This window comes from Geotrypetes seraphini, chromosome 1 (assembly GCF_902459505.1).
Source record: "Geotrypetes seraphini chromosome 1, aGeoSer1.1, whole genome shotgun sequence".
In the NCBI taxonomy this organism is placed as follows: domain Eukaryota; kingdom Metazoa; phylum Chordata; class Amphibia; order Gymnophiona; family Dermophiidae; genus Geotrypetes; species Geotrypetes seraphini.
The window spans coordinates 446,421,344-446,441,504 of record NC_047084.1 but is presented as its reverse complement, the minus strand read 5'-3'; the positions used below and the strand labels follow the sequence as shown (position 1 = coordinate 446,441,504).

At 41.4% G+C, this 20,161-nt stretch overlaps 2 long non-coding RNA genes across 2 annotated transcripts in view; one reads left to right on the top strand and one right to left on the bottom strand.

Annotated features, from left to right (window-relative positions):
- Positions 1-16,084, top strand: part of LOC117348462 — a 58,161-nt gene extending 42,077 nt beyond the window's left edge. Inside the window, exon 3 of the long non-coding RNA XR_004536994.1 lies at positions 15,512-16,084. This is a non-coding gene — a long non-coding RNA (uncharacterized LOC117348462). The remainder of the gene's footprint in view (positions 1-15,511) is intronic.
- Positions 794-5,281, bottom strand: LOC117348451. The gene is made up of 2 exons (XR_004536988.1): positions 5,213-5,281; positions 794-1,101 (listed from the first exon to the last, which is right to left on the bottom strand). It is a non-coding gene; the product is annotated as an uncharacterized LOC117348451 (long non-coding RNA).
- Positions 16,085-20,161: the final 4,077 nt, after the last annotated feature.

Genomic DNA, 20,161 nt, shown 5'->3' with positions numbered 1-20,161 from the left:
GTATCCAATGGCGTACCAAGGGGAGGGCGGGGGGGGGGGGGAAGTCCGCCCCAGGTGCACACCCCAAGGGGGTGCACAGCTGACCACCCTCCCTATTCTGCAGCTGCTGCTTTCCTTAACCAGCAGTGGTAGTAAATAGAGGTGTCCACGGGTTCAGCTTCTGGCCGTCTCCTCACGCGATCCACAGTTTGAGTCGGAAGCGTTCTTTCTGATGTCAGAGAGAAGGCTTCCGATACAGCCGCGGATCACGTGAGGTTTAGACACCTGCGGCTTTGAGCAGGAGAACCAGCCAGAAATGCTGGGCAGGGAAGAGAAATGTTGCTGCTGCACAGGCAAGGGGGAGAGAAATGCTGCTGCACCCAATTGGGGAAAGAGAGGGAAGGAGGGAGAAGGAAGACAAGGGAGAGGAACCAGAGATGCAAAGTCCATGGGAGGGAGGGAAAAGAAAAAGGAAAGGAGATACCAGACCATGGAGGGAGAGGGAAGGGAAAGAGATAGAGATACCAGACCATGGTGTGGCGTAGGAAGGAAGGAAGGAAGAAAGAAATGAATCATGTGCAAAGGAGAGAAGGGACACAGGATATACAGTTTATTGAAGGGACATAAAAAGAGAGAAGATGCCATGTGGAAAAGAGGGGGTACAGTAGATGGAAGGAGCAGAGAGAGAGTGTAGGTAGTAGATAGAAGGGGTAGAGAGAGAGAGGGCAGATGTTGCATGGAAGGGAGAGAGGAAGACGCTGTATAGAAAGAAGAGAGCAAAAAGATGATTAAAGCAGAAATGACAAAAGGTAGAAAGATTTTTTGTTGCTTTACTTAGAATCAAGTAGTATTGTAACTGTACTGATAAAAGTTTACAAATAGGAAATGGAAATAAGGATACCATAACAGCAGTACAGTATACTTTGCAATTGTGTAAACATTTAATACGCCTTTGGAAATACATTCAGTCACATTACTCCTCTTCTGTTGTGCGCACTGACTTCCGATCACTGTTGGAGGGCAAGGCCAATGGGTATTTGGAGACTTGTTTCCTCTTGAGAGCAGAGTGGTCTGTTTGAGATGTATGGTGGAAACTTGTCTGTTATGTAGCTGGGCGCCATACTGTGACAGATAGGGAAAAATGCTTGAATACCTGAATGTAAATCACTTATGCTATAAGTGGCATAAAAATACGAAGCTAATAACTGGTATGGAGAACTTGGAATACGAGGAACGACTCAAGAAACTGGGACTGTTCTCCCTTGAGAAGAGGAGACTGCGAGGGGACATGATTGAGACTTTCAAAATACTGAAAATAGAGCAGGAAAATAAATTATTCACCAGGACAAATGTCAGGAAGTTCTGCTTCAGGCAGCGAGTGGTGGACGCCTGGAATGCTCTCCCAGAGGAGGTTATTATTGACTCCACCGTTCTAGGATTCAAAAGCAAATTAGATGCACATCTCCTTACGAGAGGCATAGAGGGATACGGGTGACTAAAACTACATCAGGTGTGCACCTGACTGGGCCTCCGCGTGTGCGGATCGCCGGACTCGATGGACCTTGGGTCTGATCCGGTGATGGCAGTTCTTATGTACCTCAATAACCTGCTTGTTCCCCAACACTCCCTTATGCTGTCTGTGTTCAGTTGATAATAACCTCCTCACACTTCCCTCTCTGTCCATCCTTCATCTCATATGATTCTGCTTTCAGATACTTAGGCCCCAAACTATGGGACAAGTTCCTTCTCCATCTCAGAATCCATCTCTTCACAGAATCTTTCAGGTCCACTGCTCCATGATTCCTTTCTGTCCCCTGCGCCTACCTTTTTTTTCTTCTTCTTCTCCTCCCCTCCTTATTTTAACTTGATAACTGCTTAAATGCCTATTTCAGAGCCCATTGTAGTATCTCAATTTTAAAAATAAATTATGCTATTCTTTTAATAGGAAACTCCTTTAGCAAACACTGTCATGTCTTATTTTCATGCAAAAATTTACTATAATTGCAAATTTAATTGCTAAAACGGATCTTAATGATCACCTCCCGAGTCTGAATGGTATCGTTTTGAAAACAGAGATTATCCAATTTTTACAGCATTCTGCAGTAACACCTGACAATAATAGTAATAATTTTTTTAAATTATAGTATATTTGTTTTGGGTTATTTGGAAAAATGTTGGCGGTTTCTTTCCCCTCCCCCCCCCCCCCCCCCCCCCCCCCAGACACTGCAGAATAGGCTTTCTGTACACAGGAAAGGAGACAATTACTTATAGAATTACATTTTTGCTAGACAGGTGTCATTCAGCAGGATACTGCCAGCCAGCACTGATCCTGAATGACAGAGGCTGACCAAGTTTCAGTTTCATTATCTGGCACCAAAACCAAACTGAGTTTGCAGTTGCAGGTTTTGTCTGAAAATGCCTGAACATTTTCCGTTGGAACCGAAAGCATGGGCCAACCCCCACCATTGCTATCACTGATGCAAAACTGAGCCCCCCACTCAGAAAGGCCAGCTCACCCTCACCCTCCCTAGGCCTAGTGGTCTAGTGGCTTCTTCATGTCAGGAGCATCCCGTGTTGTTCCTGCCCCCAGTTGATCCATATTCAAAATGGCGGCCTCGACTTCCTTGCTCCTACTTATGCTATTTCCTGCAGACTTGTTCTGACTTTGATTAATTAATTCAATTTTCTATATAAATTTATTCAGGTATTCAAGCATTTTTCCCTGTGTGTCCCGGTGGGCTTATGCTATTCCCAATTCCCAGCAGTCTTGCCCACCTTGTTGAATATGCAGCCACCGGAGGTAGGAGCAACATGCCCCAAAGAAGCCACTAGACTACCAGGGCCTTCAAAAAGTGGAGTGGGTAGGAAGGGAAGAGGAGGGTTAGGGCAGGCTGCATGACGTTCTCTCTTGGCGTCAGGGGGAAGGAGTGGTTTCGCATAGCAATTTCGGTGGGGGAGGGGTGGTCTTGTATGGCAGTTATGGTAGGGCACTATCCTACAAATGGGTGCATAAGTGTCATTCCGTTCCAATTTACCATTTCAGCCCTGTTTCCATACTTTGCATCCGCAGGGAACGTGTTTCTGCAAAGAAATGTGGGCATAAAATTAGCACCCACGAGTCATTTCTAGAATTTTCCTTTTGGTCTGGAGACTCTTACTCATCTGATTCCTAAATATCTGTCTGTCTTCTGACCAGAATGGTGCCAGTCTGTAGGCAAGAATAGGGAGTAAAATGCTAAATACAGACATGTGGAGGAGTGGCCTAGTGGTTAGAGCAGCTGCCTCAGCACCCTGAGGTTGTGAGTTTGATTCCCACTACAGCTCCTTGTGACTCTGGGCAAGTCACTTAACACTTCATTTACCTAGATACAAAATAAGTATCTGTCCAACCACATTAAAAAAAGCAGTATATAATGTCCCATCCCCATTTACATAAGCCCCAAACTATTGCATTTCATTATATGCCTTGGCAACATCGAATGCTATAAAAGCAATCAGATTATGATAGAGAGCTTGGCAGGAAACAGCATGCAAGAAAACAGTGACATCTTGAAAGCATACAAACGTGGAAATGCACTTGGGAATGTAGCCCTTGCTTTTGGCCACATAATATATTTTCTGTCTCATTTCAGTCTGAAATGATAGATACCAGGGTTAGGGACAGAAGGTGCCTTCTGATCATACCCTAGGAGCAGGTGTTGGCATGGAGGAAAGTCATGTAGCCAAAGGCAGTTGCCCTTAATTAAAATATATTCTGATCACTTTTTTCTAGTTTCCTTCTGCAGCGCAGCACATGTCACAGAATTTGAGCAGTAAAGTTCTTCAGTTTCATGCACACACATCGTTCGCAATGAAAACGCAAACGCTGGAGCCCCCTCATACACCAACAAGAGTTCCAAAAGTGTATTCTCTGTAAGACTCCAGTTCTTACTGGCACTGCACACAGAATCCATAATTCAGCATTAAATTCATATTGTATGAAACCATTTGATTATATTTGATGTGTGTGACACTAATACTTTGGTGCTTATTTTCAGAGCTTTATTCTTGTTTTAGACATCTTGACAACTGGCATTTAGAGGTCCATATTGTATGGCCAACTCTCAATTTTACAAAGGCTGGAAATGGACATCCAACACTGCAGAATGTTCATATACCAAAGAGGTGTGGTCTGGGGGTGTTTGGGGCTGGACTAGGAAAAAGCTAAAATAGAGGCATCCAAGTCTGATCACAGATGGGGGAAAGAATACCCAAGTCTAAAAAGATGGACATTGTTATTTAGACCTGGTTCATGGTGGCACATCCAGGTTACAGAACGGGATTCTGATTGAGCAGCAGTTGACTGGAGGGATTCAAGCACGATACCTCCTTATTCCCCAGTGGTTGCTGCCCCCCTCCCTATCCTCTGGTAAATCAACAAAAATGTTATGGGGTTTGTGCCACAAGATGTTTGAGGAGAGACTTGATGACCCAAAGATGTACACCCTGGAGGAAAGGGGAAACGAGTGATATGATACAGACATTCAAATATTTGAGAGGTATTAATGTACAAACAAACTTTTTCCAGAGGAGGGAAGATGATAAACTAGAGGATATGAATTTAGATTGCAGGGGGCTGACTCAGGAATAACATCAGGAAGTACTTTTTCATGGAGTGGATGGTAGATGCCTACAGAATGGCACCATTCTGGTTAGAAGACAAGACAGATGTTTAGGAATCAGATGAGTATGAGTCTCTAGACCAAAAGGAAAAGTGTCAGGCTGAAAATTCAAAAGGATTTACGCATATCGGGGAAAATTCTAGAAATGACTCTTAGGTGCTAGTTTAATACTCACATTTCAGTGCAGAAACACCTTCCCTTTTTGGATGCAAGGTATGGAAACAGGGCTGAAATGGCAAATTGGAATGGAATGACATTTACGCACCCAGTTATAGGATAGTGCCCTGCCATAATTGCCGCACAGACCACCCCTCCCCCACCAAATCGCTATGCAAAACCACCCCCTCCCCCTGCCGCCGAGACAAACTTCATTCAGCCTGCCCCAACTCTCCTCTTCCCTCTGTTCCTCTCCTGTGGGAGATGGTGGTGATAAAAACAGTAACAGAATTCAAGAATGCACGAGATAAAACTTGATTGGACAATTGAGATTAACTAAAGAGATTAAGGGCTAGATGCACTAAGCTTACTGATTGTGTACCGATCAGTTTGCGACCCCAACCCGATTCACTAACCTGTGGCCGATCAACCTCCGATCCTGAACTGTGCATGCAAATGAGGGGGGAGGAACAGCATACAAAGTAGGCAGGCAGCGATTCACTAAAAATCTGGAACACCAACTGGGCTGGCTGGCTGATCAACAAAAAAGAGTTTTAAGAAGCTGTTAGTGAAAAAGGTATTGTTTTCCTACGTTTGTGTTTTATTTCTACATATTACTAAAAAGCTTTTAAAAACACTTTTTTCATGGAAGCTCAGTGTGGGTGGATAAGAAGGTATGGTGGGGAGATAAACAAATGCAAGATGGACTATTAACAATTTGGATTTGTTTTTATATGTTTGGTTTTATGATATTCTGTATATTTGCTTTATATATTATGTTGGGTTGTTGTTTTTTTTTTTTTTTTTTTTGAACAGGCTTAGGTATAGGCAGGCTATAAGATTTTTAAATTAAATGAATAAAGGAATCCTGTATGGAAGGCATGAAACCACATAAACAGCGGTGAGTGGATGGCAGCACCCGTAATTGAGAAGCAAAGCTAGAGCTGGACAGACCTCTGTCTGTGCCCTGTTTGTGGCTGAGCAGACAGAACAATGCCAGGAAGACTTCTATGGCCTGTGCCCTGAAAATGGCAAGAATACATCAAGTATGCATATGTACAGTAGTATCACATCATACTTATCCCCCTGATATGCAGCCAATGGTTGTCAGCATTTTTAAAACGCTAAACATCACTGGCTGATGTAGCCTCCAATATTCAGTGCCTGCCCATGTTCGGGCACCAGCACTGAATATTGAGGGCTAAGTCTGGGCCACCTAGAGCTTATGCAGGTCTGGCCAATATTCAACTGGGCTGCATAAGAGCTATATGGGCTCCAGCTGTATATCGAGCCAGTACTTTTCTCATCTTTTATTTAAAAAAATAAAAAAGTGTTCCTTCTCACTCCCCCCATGAATGCCTCCTCCCTTTCTTCCTGCTAGTGTTAAAGTCACCCCCCCCCCCCCATTTACCCACTCCCTCCCATGTGCAAATACCTAAATATATGGTGGTCCAGCAGATGTTAATTTGGGGAATGGAACTACCTGCTTATAACTTAGCTCTGTGTAATATTTGAGAACAAATACTTAGAGCATTTAAAGAAGAACTAGAATTTTATTCTACAGAACAAGTTTACTTACAATATTATATAGGCAATGCAGTAATTTTAATTACCATTTAGGGATCTTTAAGCAAGGGAAATGTGCCAAAATATTGTTAGAGAAGCAGAATGATTAATTAAACTGGTTTAAAAGTAGCTCCCTCTGATAAAATTATTTCTCCCAAAATATTATTTCATCTTATTGTTGTTTCTGTTTAGAAGGGTGATCTGTTATATAGAGAGGGTGGCTGGAGGAGATGGTCCCTTGCTAGAAGGAAAGTTCTTCAGTTACAGAATAGCTGGGAGTGGAACATGGATTCTTGGGTGCATGTGAGAAGTCCAGCAAGGTGGGCAGGTGTCCAGTGGCAATGAAAAAAGGAAGGCGCTTAGCTGAATCTCCCTTTTTTATGGACCATAGGGGCTAGATGTCAGGTCCAATCATAAATCAGGAATAATGTCCAATTACAACTCAGGAACTTAGTTCAAACTGGTTTCTGTTCTGGGTGGGTGATATCTGATTTGACTGGTTGTACGATTGCTAGCTTGATTAGATTTTAATAGGGTAATTGGGGAGTTTCAGGTAGATGGTATTTCTTTTGTCTCATCCCCAGCTCTGGTGGCTTAGGTAATTAATATTTTTGCTCCAAACCCTGTATCTTTTGTTCTAGTCCAGCCTCCGATTGTTGAGCATAGCTTGGAGAATAAAGTTCTGTTTGACTCCGATTCCAAACCCAGCTATATTATGAATTTACTGAAAGGGGTACTAACTTCTTGGTTTCAGGCTTGCAATAGTATAAAGACAGATGGCTAGAGTCTTTTAGGAGATCAGCTTGAGAAATAATTTATATAATTCTTTTAGATTCAGATATCCTGTAAAATCAATCATATCATCCTACATATTTCCCTCTCTTGATTCTTAGAGGCAATATTAACATTATTATTGGAATGAAGAATCACAAATAAGTATAAAAAGAGAATATAATGGAAAAGTGACAAGTCTTAACACTAACATGACAAATTAACAATAGAAAATATAGTAAAATTCAAAAACACTGAAGATATTGGACTACGATATGGAATATTATGACTGGGTGCAGCCAAGCTGGGCTCAGCAAGTGACCTAACTCAATGCACACAAACCTCAGCCGAGCGGTTTGCGAGGTTGTTTTTGTAGCATGGTACGGCTCAATATAAGAGTTCAAAACTTTGGGTGCAATTTGCTTGGATACTGTTTATTGTTTTACCAACATAAAACGAGTGTCAAATTCTCAGGCTTATATCACCTTGGGCTCGAGTCCAGCAATCACAAACCAAACCATTTTGGTTTAAGCCCAAAATACTCCAAAACATAAAAGCCTTATTTCAACAAAATGAATTTTTTTCTTCTGCCAGGCAAAACTCCCTTGGGTTTAAGCTTAATGTCCCAAGGGTGGGATCCTCTCCAATAATTTCCCTCAATGGATCAGCTTGAAAAGATCCCCTCCCCAGATCCCAACAAAATGGCTACCTGTGACTTGTATTTAAAGTTCAAAACAAAACTTCAACATTTCCAATAAACTTGAGCAGACTTTACTTTTCCCTCCAGCTCCTTTATTAGCAACAGCTCTCAGCCTAACTCTATACCTTCAGAGCTGGGCAAATCAGAACATTCTATTTCCATACCATAGGTAATGTTGTTATCTGCCATTTCACTATTCTGCACAAACCCAGAATCAATCTTATTAGCCTCTTCATCACAAACCTCTGCCTGAGTTTGTTGCCATGAGGTGGACTGTTGCTTTCTGCTTCTCTGTGGTTGTAGTCTGCTGCTTTCTTTTCACAGTGTTGCTCTGGATTGCTGGGTCTAAAGCAGGTGTGCATTCTGGAACTGTCTCTGTGTGAAAGCTAAACCCTTTTCTTTCATTGCAGGGAGCTGATTCATCCTCCCTGCAGGTGTATTAGGGTAGCCTGCCCTTAGAGAACTTCTCACCTGGCCTAAACCAGTTTGAGCTTGTTTGGGTGTGGCCAGTATTCCATTCCTGCTCTTTCCTTTCTCTGGCCCTATGCCTGCTGGGAGCTGAAGTCTTTCTGCCTCTTTTCCCCAACTGGCTTAGAGAAAGCTAAACCAGATTTGCCTGCTTTACTCAGGGCTTGAGGAAGTTTCCTTGCTGGAAGGCTTAGTTTGTGAGTATTCCTAGGGGCTGCTTTGGACTCTCCTTAGCAGGCTTAGGAATACTTTCAAGGGTTTTAACCTCACTCACTTCCCTCTTCTGGCAAGGCTTCTTTGCTAGGAACAGTGTCCGCCCTGTGACAATATACAGTGTGTATATATATATGAATTTTACTTCTCAGTTATGGGTGTTAGTGTTCAAATTGTCACTTTTCCATTATATTCTCTTTTTTATACTTATTTGCGATTCTTCATTCCAATATAAATGTTAATATTGTCTCTTAAGAATCAAGAGAGGGAAATATGAAGGATGATATAATTAATTTTACAAGGTATATATAATACAATATAAGGGTGTATTGGTAAACCTGTGTTTTAGAAAATAATGAACTGTGAACATTGTAACTTGGAAAAATGTCACTTGCTAGGAATCATTATTATTATGTTTGTATTCCTACTCATGGCTTGCATTGAGGTTGCTATGCATTCACCATTGATAACTGTAATCATCCAGTATCCAGTCATCGTTGGCAGCTTAGGTAAGAGCCTGGCTTCACTCCAGTTTTAATAGGCTTGCAATGCAACTCATATGCCTTTAATCATGTAAGTCTCAATGTAGCCAAATTTTTATCTTATACTGTCCATTCAAACTATAGCCCACAAATCATGACAGTAAATATTGCTCAAATTAACTTGAGTATTATTTGCTGTCATTATTTATGGGATTTAAGGGATTTAATCATGTAAGTGTCATATGCCTCACCTTCCAGAGACCAGCTCTTGTTTACAACTGTAGGATATAGGTTCACTCCTACTTCTAAGTTGCTGCCACATAATATCTTCATGGTATGGCACTATAGGTCTGGTTGTGAAATGTCATCTTCTGGATCTGGGGAAACTTTTTCTTAACCCAGTAGGACAGCCAAATCATGAGAATAAGAGTGAGGAGCTGCCCAATTAATATCACCCCAATGGGATGAAACAATTTATCTAGAATACCATTCCCAGTTTGTGACTTTCTAAGAAAAATATCCCACTTTGAATGTTTAAAGTCAACTCCTCAGTTACGATAAACAACTTACTATTCAATCCAATGGAGCACCAAGGGTAGAGAGATAATTTTCCTTACAAGTTCTCAGAAATTTCATCTTTTCTAGTTTGACGTTCTTCAGCCCTGCAGTCATTCGACCTACTCAGTTATTCAGTCACACCAGTCAGTTAACCCTGTCAGTCATTCAACTCAATCACTAGATCAACCCAGTTAGTCAACTAATGCTGGGTTTTACTAAACGGTGCTAGAGGTTTTTAGCATGGGACAGTGAAGTACCATATTTTCACGCATATGTGCGTGTTATACGCGTTTTTACCTACCGCGCATACCCCTCGCGTGTTATACGCGTGAGCGCGTTATACAAAAATTTTTTTACATAGTTCCCACCCCGCCCGACGCCCGATTCACCCCCCCCAGCAGGACCGCTCGCACCCCCACCCCGAACGACCGCTCGCACGCGCTCCCACCCGCACCCGCATCCACGATCGGAGCAAGAGGGAGCCCAAGCCCTCTTGCCCGGCCGACTCCCCAACTCCCCGACAATATCGGCCAGGAGGGAGCCCAAACCCTCCTGGCCACGGCGACCCCCTACCCCCACCCCGCACTACATTACGGGCAGGAGGGATCCCAGGCCCTCCTGCCCTCGACGCAAACCCCCCTCCCTCCAACGACCGCCCCCCCCAAGAACCTCCGACCGCCCCCCCAGCTGACCTGCGACCCCCCTGGCCGACCCCCACGACACCCCCACCCCCCTTCCCCGTACCTTTGGTAGTTGGCCGGACAGACGGGAGCCAAACCCGCCTGTCCGGCAGGCAGCCAACGACGGAATGAGGCCGGATTGGCCCATCCGTCCCAAAGCTCCGCCTACTGGTGGGGCCTAAGGCGCGTGGGCCAATCAGAATAGGCCCTGGAGCCTTAGGTCCCACCTGGGGGCGCGGCCTGAGGCACATGGGCCCAACCCGACCGGAGAGTCGGGGCAGTGCACGGAAAGTCAAGGCGGGTGAACGGAGAGTCGGGACAGTGCACGGAGAGGCGGGGCAGTGCACGGAAAGTCAGGGAGGGTGAACGGATAGTCGGGACAGCGCACGGAGAGTCGGGGAGGGTGAAAGGAGAGTCGGGGTGGCCAGAGGAGAGTCGGGGCGGGCGAAAGGACAGTCGGGCTGCATGCGCGGTATACCCGTGAGCACGGTATACAAACGTTTTTGTACATAAAATCGTGGTTTCTGCGCGCTATACCCGTGTGCGCGTTTTACACGGGTGCGCGTTATCTGCGTGAAAATACGGTAAATACTCCAATATAGGCTTCATGCACATTTATGCCATGTAGGTATTTTTATGTTTCTATACATATTGAGATCTTTAAATCTTATATGAATGATTTATTATGCAAATATTTAAAAAATACATATTTATATAAAAAAGTTAAAATGGTAAAAATATAAAACTGACTTGGTTTGGGCCAATGATTGAGACATAGACCTGCAAATTCATCTAGCAGTCTACTGCCTGACATTCAGGTCTCTGAGGCCCACTCTCATTGTCAAGTAAAACCCTTTTGGGTGCATGATTCCATAGGGTGTGTTTTGGGTATTATCTTTAAATCTATCCCCATACACCTTATGATGAAGACCACCGATCATTTAGCAGCCTTCCTCTAGACCATCTCCATCCTGTTTATATCTTTTTGAAGGTGTGGTCTCCAGAACTGTACACAATATTGTAAATGAGGTCTCACTAGAGTCTTATACAGCGGCATCAATACCTCCTTTTTCCTACTGACCATACCTTTCCCTATGCACCCTAGCATCCATTTATAATCAACAATTTTTACTTGATCTCATGTTGTCTATTACAGAAACCACCAGAATTAATGCCAATGCTATATAAATGTATTTGAACAATTCCGTTGTCTTAGTGAAAGAAAACTCCTATTTTAAAAATGTTTATTCTTATCTCAGCGGTCTGAAAAATCATTGAATAACTTTAGGGCTGCAATTTAAAAAGATTTACACAGGTTAAAGTTTAAAAGAGATACAAATAATTATCAACCTGGGACAATCTATCATTTGGATGTATTTATCTATAAAGGTTACTTTGATATCATTAATCTGTGTCCCTATAGATAAGACATTAAATTGGAATCTCATTTTCATAGTTTCTCTTTTTTGTCTTACAACCAAGCCCACTATGAAATTGTTCTTATAGGTTAACCGACCACCAAAATTAAAGTGTTTGATTTGGAACATGCTATATCATAGATTTGATCCCAAATGGATCTTAATCTGCAGTAGTGAATTTGTCACAACAAAGTCTGTCCCAGGAACAAGTCTTGGTTTCAGGAAAGGGTTTCTCCTTTCTATAGACTTCTTCTCTTGATTTTTTTCAGTTTTGACTTGATTTTCATGGGTTCATCAGTGAATAACATGGTAGGCTAGAATGTGATAAATATTCCTTCACACTGAGGATTGTAGGTGTGCTGTGGACTGCCAGAAGAACTAACAAATCGATTCTGGAACAGATCAAACTGGCTATGTCACTTGAAGCCCAAATGATGAAGTTATGACTGTCTTATTTTGGTCTCACCATCAGAAGAGAAAGATCACTGGAGGAAGACATCATGTTTGGGAAGACTGAAAGAACCAGGCGAAGAAGGCAACCTGCAATCAGATGGCTGGATGTGTTGAAAACAACCATGGGAATGACACTGAGGGTCATTTCCGAACTAGCACAAAACTGATTTCTTTTTAGATCCGCAATTCATCAAGTCGCATGAGTTGATAGCACCTGACGAACAACAATCTTTACATCAATATTTTCAGCTATTCTCTGCCATCTGCTGTTCACTGCTTGTTTGGAGTGGAATACCAGGCTTTTCTTAAGCAGTGTGTGGAAGTTGGCGATTCAGACATTGCTGACCATGCTAATGTTTATGTTTTATTATTTTGTATTTTAATGGGTATTATTTATCTAAATGTTATTTAATTTATTTATTTGTATACCATTTATTTATTTATATTCCATTTATAGCCTAAGTGGTTTACATTCAGGTACTTGAGCATTTTTCCCTATCTATCCCAGTGGGCTCATGCTCTATCTCAGTGTTCTTCAACCACCGGTCCATGGACCAGTGCCGGTCCACAGAAATTTCCTGCCGGTCCACAGGGCCAGCACGTGCATCAGGCCCAACAGTGTTCTTCAACTGCCGGTCCACGGTGCAATCGATGTGGCGTTATCTTCGAGCCAGCTCCCTCTTTCTAACTGATTCAGTTCACAAAGCCATGGGCAGTGGCTCCTACGGGCATCCTGCGCCTGAACCAGAAGCCTTCTCTCTGACGTTGCAACGTCAGAGGGAAGGCTTCCAGATGAGGCACAGGACGTGCAAGGTGCAATTAGTACTATTAGGGGGGGCAGGGTCTGGGGTGGAGATTGGGTAGAGATGGGTGGGGTCTGGCCCACGACTTAGCCCCGTGTTCTTCAACTGCCGGTCCACGGACCAATGCCGGTCCACAGAATAATTCTTTTATTTCTGCCGGTCCATAGGTGAAAAAAGGCTGAAAAACACTGCTCTATCTAATGTACTTTTATCTTTAAGCAAGATAAATCAAATGAATCACACATTTTATTTAATTTTAATATTAAATACAAACATTAAAAAAAGGGAAAGAAAAAGCCTCTGAAAGGGATGACAGAATTAAAACCTGCTATACCTTGCTTTTCTATCATGGGCATTAAAAACCTTCCCTTAAACTTCAAAAATCTTCATTTATTCAAAAAAGTTTTAATATAGAAGGAGCACCTGACTTTGCAACTTCTATTAACTCTGCAATCTCCTTCTAGCAGTCTCCTTCTGACAATGGCTAGCGGTTCACAGCTATTGACCATGCCACTGCTACAGGGAAATAATAAGACCATAGTCAGAATGAAACCGTGAAGCCAAAAGAAATTTCTAAGTTGCATAAGTTCCCCTGGAGAAACATTTTGATTGTGAGATTCATGACAAATAGCATCAGTTCCAACCAACCAAAATAAGGGAAATTCTATGAAGGCTTTTATATGCAATACCTCTTTACATGTAGAAGAAATCTTTTATAAAATTGCACACATGTTTATAAGCATACACAAGAAAGTGTATCCCTATTTTTATGTACCTTGCATGCATGTATTTCCGACGGTATAGTTTGGGAGGGGAGGAGGGAGAGTTGCCATATACATGTTTATTTTATAAAATTCATGAGAACATGCTTAGAGTACATGCACATATTTACACCAACTTCGAAGCAGGAATAAATATGTGCTTTGGTGTCTACATACTTTTGGGGCTGGTTTTGGATGCCTGTCTTACAAAGGCAAATAGATGTCTATGTTTCCTGCATAAAAGCAGCTTAAAATAGATGCTGCTGTGGACTCCTCAAATAAGCATCCCCATTATAAAATCAAAAAGAACAAAGTCAGTCCTATTCCAGGGATTCTCAGCTCATGAGCTGTCCAGGGTCCTTAACTGTATAAAGGCAGGAATAGTAGCAGATTATGACAATAACTTACCGAAATTCCTTAAACCTTTGGTATAAAAGTATTATTTATGATGAATGCAGTTTGATACATGAGCCATCAAGAAGCAGAGGCTGCCCCATATCTGGTGACATTCAATCATCAGGCTGAAGAAGCAACCTCATAATCCATCAAGCTATGAACCATCAACTATTTTATTCATTTGTATTATTTCTGCCGATTATTCACTTAAATTTGATGCAATTTGGTGAGTCTCATTTCTTTAGTGAATCAGCTTAGGCCTAGAAAGTTGTTTAATCTCCTCTTGGGTGGGGAATATCTCCTGTTGCTAAAATATAATCAACAGCCATGCATCCTTTGTTAGTGTGATGAAGCTGGATAGCATCAATGGAAACAGCCATATCAATGAAAAAAAAGTAGGAGGCTTTAACATATTGAGGGGGAAATTCTGTAACCAGCGCCTAAACTTAGGCATCGGTAGGCACCCTGCCAATGCTGATGTAATTGAAAAATGCAGTCAGAAACGGCAGTGTTGAAGTGCCTGCCGATGCCTAAAAAAAAGGCAGCTGAAATGGCAGCTGGAATCACGGCGAGGTAGCTACTTTAGGCTGCGGAACGCTAATTTAGGCATGGCCAACACTGGAATTGGTGTTAAGCGGCCTAAAGCAGCTACTCCACTGCAATTCACACCAAGATAAGCGGTTGAAATATAGGCCTAGAAAACCATGGCCTACATTTTAGGCACCTATCTTTGACCACAGCAGCCGACTGCAGCAAGGGAATTCCCCCCTCCCCCATCAGCTGAGCAACAGGAACTCCCAAAAGCCATGATTCTGTAACCGGTGCCCAAGTCAGATTGCCTGTCAAGTTGGAGTGCCTGTCGGGAGGGGCCTTAGGGATCTAGCCAATTGGAGTTATAGGCCACTCCCATTGCATCCCAGAATGCACTGGGAAGGAGGCCTAAGACTCTGGTTGACCCAGGCGCCTAAAACCCCTCCTCGGTGCATCCCAGGATACACCAGGAAAGGGGAAGGCTCACCATTCTGTAACCAGTACCCTCAAATGATTGACAGGCAACTGGCAGACGCTTTAAGGTGGCCACCAACATGGGCACTGGTTACAGAATCCGGCCTTGAGTGAATGAAAAGATATCAGGAGATGGGGGTTCAAAGTAGACCTGAATTTGGCCAGGTATATTTATCCAACAATGAATCATATTCAGTAAAATTATAATTTATGTTCATTCACTTATTACATTGTTTGCAGTGCATATGGTGATACATTAATTTTTTGTGGGATGTCCACTAAGGATAATATAGGCATTTTTGCAGCCCTCTCTGTATAAAGGTTGCTCACCCCTGCTGTATCTCTTAAGGTAACCTGCTTCTTAAATTCCTGGATAATTGTCTAATTTTTCTTTTTCTTTACATTTGGGAATCATCTGAACACCAAATCCTTTTCTTCCAGTGGTGTAACATCTTTTTGGGAACAAGTCAAGACCTGAAGAAGTAGCTTCTGAAAAGTAGTCCAGGAATGCATGAATTCTCATAAAAATGAATTTACCTAACATTATTTTTTCTTGTTTATTTCCATATTTTATAATTCAGTTGTTTAAAAAATAAAACAGCTACATATATCTGTTGTTAAAATTTTTATAAGAAAACACATTTATGCCTATGCTATATTAGTATAATTTTCCTGGATCAGATGCGAAAAATAGCATTATGGAATTAGTGAAGTAACATCAACACTACATTTGGGGATTTTGTTTTTTTGTGGTATTTTAAAAATCTTTATTCATTTTCAATCGAAAAACAGTGCATACAAGAATTCATACAAGTTATTTGAAAAGACAGCACTTGCATCTATCAATAAAATACATGAGAATCATTTTTACCCCCCTCCCACCTGATTTCAGTGTATTCAAAAAACCATACTTTCAAATCATTAATAGACCAGTCCCTATATACTATCCCTCTCCCTCCCACCCACCCCCTTCCCTGGATGTGTAAATTATAACCAGAAGTAAAGGGAAAAACCATTCAATCTATATATATAAAATCGGAGGTATGTATGTGTGTATGTATGTGTGTGTGTATGTGCCGCGATCACGCAAAAACGGCTTGACCGATTTGAACGAAACTTGGTATGCAGATCCCTCACTACCTGAGATGATATGTTCTTGGGGTCTCGCGGCCCACCTGCACATGTGGGCGGAGCTACAAACAGAAAATCGGATTTCACCCATTCATGTCAATGGAAAAAATGTAAAAAGCTGCCATTCTCACAGTAATTCAAAAACAGCTTGACCGATTTGAACGAAACTTGGTATGCAGATCCCTCACTACCTGGGGTGATATGTTCTGGGGGTCTCACGGCCCACCTGCACACGTGGGCGGAGCTACAAACAGAAAATCACATTTCACCCATTCATGTCAATGGAAAAAATGTAAAAAGCTGCCATTCTCACAGTAATTCCAACTATAAAACACTTTCTATGACACTATAGCCACTAGGAACATCGTTTCTATTCTACCACGGACACCATACATATAGAGTTTGTATGTTCTAACTGTGTTTGTAACTGTTTCCTTCATGCATCCCAGTTCATAATGTTATTACATTACATGAGTACTCACATATGCTGAACTAGGAACACAGGTTCCATTCTGAACCGGGAAAAAACTGCATGGAGTTTCTTTTCAACCTGAGTTTCCACATATTGAGTTGTTTAAATCAATACTGAAACTTTTGGATGCCACTTATTCCAACAGATCTTCCTTTTAAGAGATTGCAAATTCCAGTGAGACTTGCATTCTCTATCACAATCAACAAATCACAGGGACAGACTATTACATACTGTGGAGTGGATTTAAGATCCCCCTGTTTTTCCCATGGACAACTCTATGTTGCTTGATCAAGGGTGGGTTCACCCAAGAATTTATATGTTCTTGCTCCTGGAGGTGAAACTAAAAATGTTGTTTATAATCAAGTTTTGTGTTAGTTGTATTGTATTCATTTTGTCAAATATTTCACATTATAATTTGAATATTGTACTTTTTATAAAGCTGTAAAAAATAATTTCATTCACCACTATAAAGTATCTTTATTTCAATCCATTTACTGTGTTATTGCTATAATTAAATACCCATGCAACGCCGGGGCATCAGCTAGTTAGAATCAATAAAATTGGTCAATGGACCCCACGTCAGTTTAAACCATTTGTTACCCCCATGCTCAGAAACCATTTTCTCGTATCTATAACACAAGCATAGCGAATTCTACCAAAAAGTGAAATTTAATCAGTCACAAGTCTTCCAATTTTTCATAATCATTATACCCAATAACCTGCTTTTATGTCTGTCTACTGGATATGTAGGAGATAACAATGTCTCACATATTACCTCTTCATATGACAGCAGAACCACAGTCTCCAGAATCAGAGTAATATGTCCCCATATAGATCTCCAGAAATTGAGTATCAAAGGACAATAGAATAATAAATGATCCAGTGTCCCTATATCAAGATGACAGTGCCAGCATCTATTAGATTTAGAACTATCTAACTTTTGTAATCTAACAGGAGTCCAAAAACTTCTTTGTAACAAAAAAACCCCCCGAAAAAAAAAAGTTTGTCTCATAGATGCTGATGCTGTATATCTCATCCTCCAAGACCAAATCCGTGGCCATTGAGTAGCAGAAATCTGCTGCTTAATCTCAATGCTCCAAATAGCTCTCAAACTTGTTTTTGGTTTCTTATTCATATAACAAGACATTAATTTATACCACCGGGCAGCTTGATGCCCTAGGAAATTTGTCTGGAAGCATAGGACTGGCAAGCTATAATGATTTTTTAGATTTTGCCAGTTGAGGAACCCCTTCTGAATGGCTTGCTTCAACTGCAACCACTTATAAATTTGAGACTTTGAAATACCAAATGATTGTTGCAGTCGTGAAAAATCAAGCATTTTCCCATTAGATATCACATCATCTAGCGTAAATATGCCTGCCTGCAACCAATGCTTCCAGAGGATCTTAGACTCGCCAATTTGAATCTTGGAGTTCAACCATAAGGATTGACACATGGACTTTCCTACTGGAATATCTGTTAAGTTGTTAATAAATTTTAAGATGCTCCAAGTGGCAAATAAGATACTATTGTCCTTATAAATTCTGGGTAATTTGATACTCACCATATGACATAATCTTAATGGGGACATAAGTTGCTATTCTAAGTAAAGCCAATCTAAGTAATAGATTTGTTTATCAAACAATATTTCATTCAGAATAGTTTAGTTATGATACACATGTGAAGCCAATTAACTAGCGGCTCTGCAAGGGCAGGAGTGAAGAAAGGTCGTTCCTGCCGCAATTCACCACTGGACCACCAGGGATACTTAAGGTACACAGGGGGAGGCAGGAGAAAGATAAAAATAATTAGAATCGGGCTGGGACAAGTGACAGGAGGGATCCCTCCTGTCCTGGCCAGCGCTGGACCACAAGGTATCATAGCAGGCCCAGCAGAGTCCTGCAAGCTGGTTTGTGAGGTTTATATTTGAGTTTATACGGTACCTGCTTAAGTAGAGGTTTCTCTCCAATCAGGATTCTTAACATTTTTGCTTAGACCATTTGAAGGGCCACTAATGTTCATGAACAAATTTTTACTTGTAAACAAAGATGTTCTTTTCTTTTGAATATCAATTCTTTGTCTGAAAAAAGTAGATTTCCTTGTAAATGCTAAATTAGGCCTGAATTGTGTAAGATGCTGAAACAATATCTCTTCTGTACTGCAGGTAACAATGTCTATTGTTTAATATTAAAGGATTTACATTACAGTGTTGTTGTAAACACTTCAGTTTTCTCTTACTGCCTAGGTAATCCTGTCTAAAATATTATCTCATGTGTGAAAATCAATGCATTTTCAATTTGAGATTAAAAGACCAAATTGCATGGCCTTCTGAAATATCAGCTGGAAGGCAGATGCTTTGAGATCAATTTTTCAACTGGCATTTAGATGTTCAGCACTGTGTCGAATATCCTAGTGCCACTTAAATTTCAATTTCAGCCATGATGCATTTACAGTAGACTCTCTGTTAAACGGAACTCAAGCAACCAGAATTCTAAAGCAGCCAGCAAAAATAAAAAAAAAATCTAAGAAATACTGTAATACTTTAAATAAAAAATAAAAAAATAAAAAAAAATCAATTTCAGGTAGAAATTTAAATGTAAACTTGGCACTCTACACCTGAGTATGCCCACGCTTTGCCTACCTCATGTTTGATAGTTTGTCTGGAACAGTTTATGGTATGGCATAGTATGGGGTATAGTATTAGTTAGGCCTATTTTTAATAGTAACTCTCAAGCAACCAGAAACTACATTTATCCAGCATCTATCAATCCCCATGAGTGCTGGTTAACTGAGAGTCTACTGTATAAAACGATACCCTCCAGTGTACACTTAATTACATACAGCTACCAAAAGAGCTCTTGAGAATCGCACAAAGGCGTCCTATAGAGAATTGCACCTAAGCCCGCCTAAGAGCCCAATTCTCTAACCGACGTCCATGTTACAGGTGCCAGTCAGAGAATCGGGTGGCCACTGAGCTTATCGCAGCAAGGGATCTCCCTGCCGCAATAAGTTTAGCGAAAAATCACAAAACTCGAAAAAATCTGGGAGGTAAAAAAATCACAAGAAAAGCAAAAACCTCCCAGACCCCAAGAAGTAAAACCAGATAAGGGGGAGAGACAAGAGCAGAAATGGTCAAACTACACAACACAACACAATCTGCAAATAATTTATATACATGTATATACACAGGAGAGCCCTCAGTCACACAGCCACCCACTGGAAACTCCCAGCAGTACAGGCTGTCACTTGGCTTACACCCAGAAGAGTGTTAACTGTGAAACATCCCCGGGCTCTACTCCATGTTTTTTAGTGATAAAGTGCACCCAACAGTGCTAAGTGTGAAAAAAGATATAAATAAATAAAAAAAAACACACTCTACCATTTACTGCAATTGTCTCTACCCCTTATCCAGGGAGCCAAAGTATCAAACGTCCATATCCAGCAAAGCAAAAAATGCCAACAGGAAGTACTTAGCTTCTCTGTGGAAA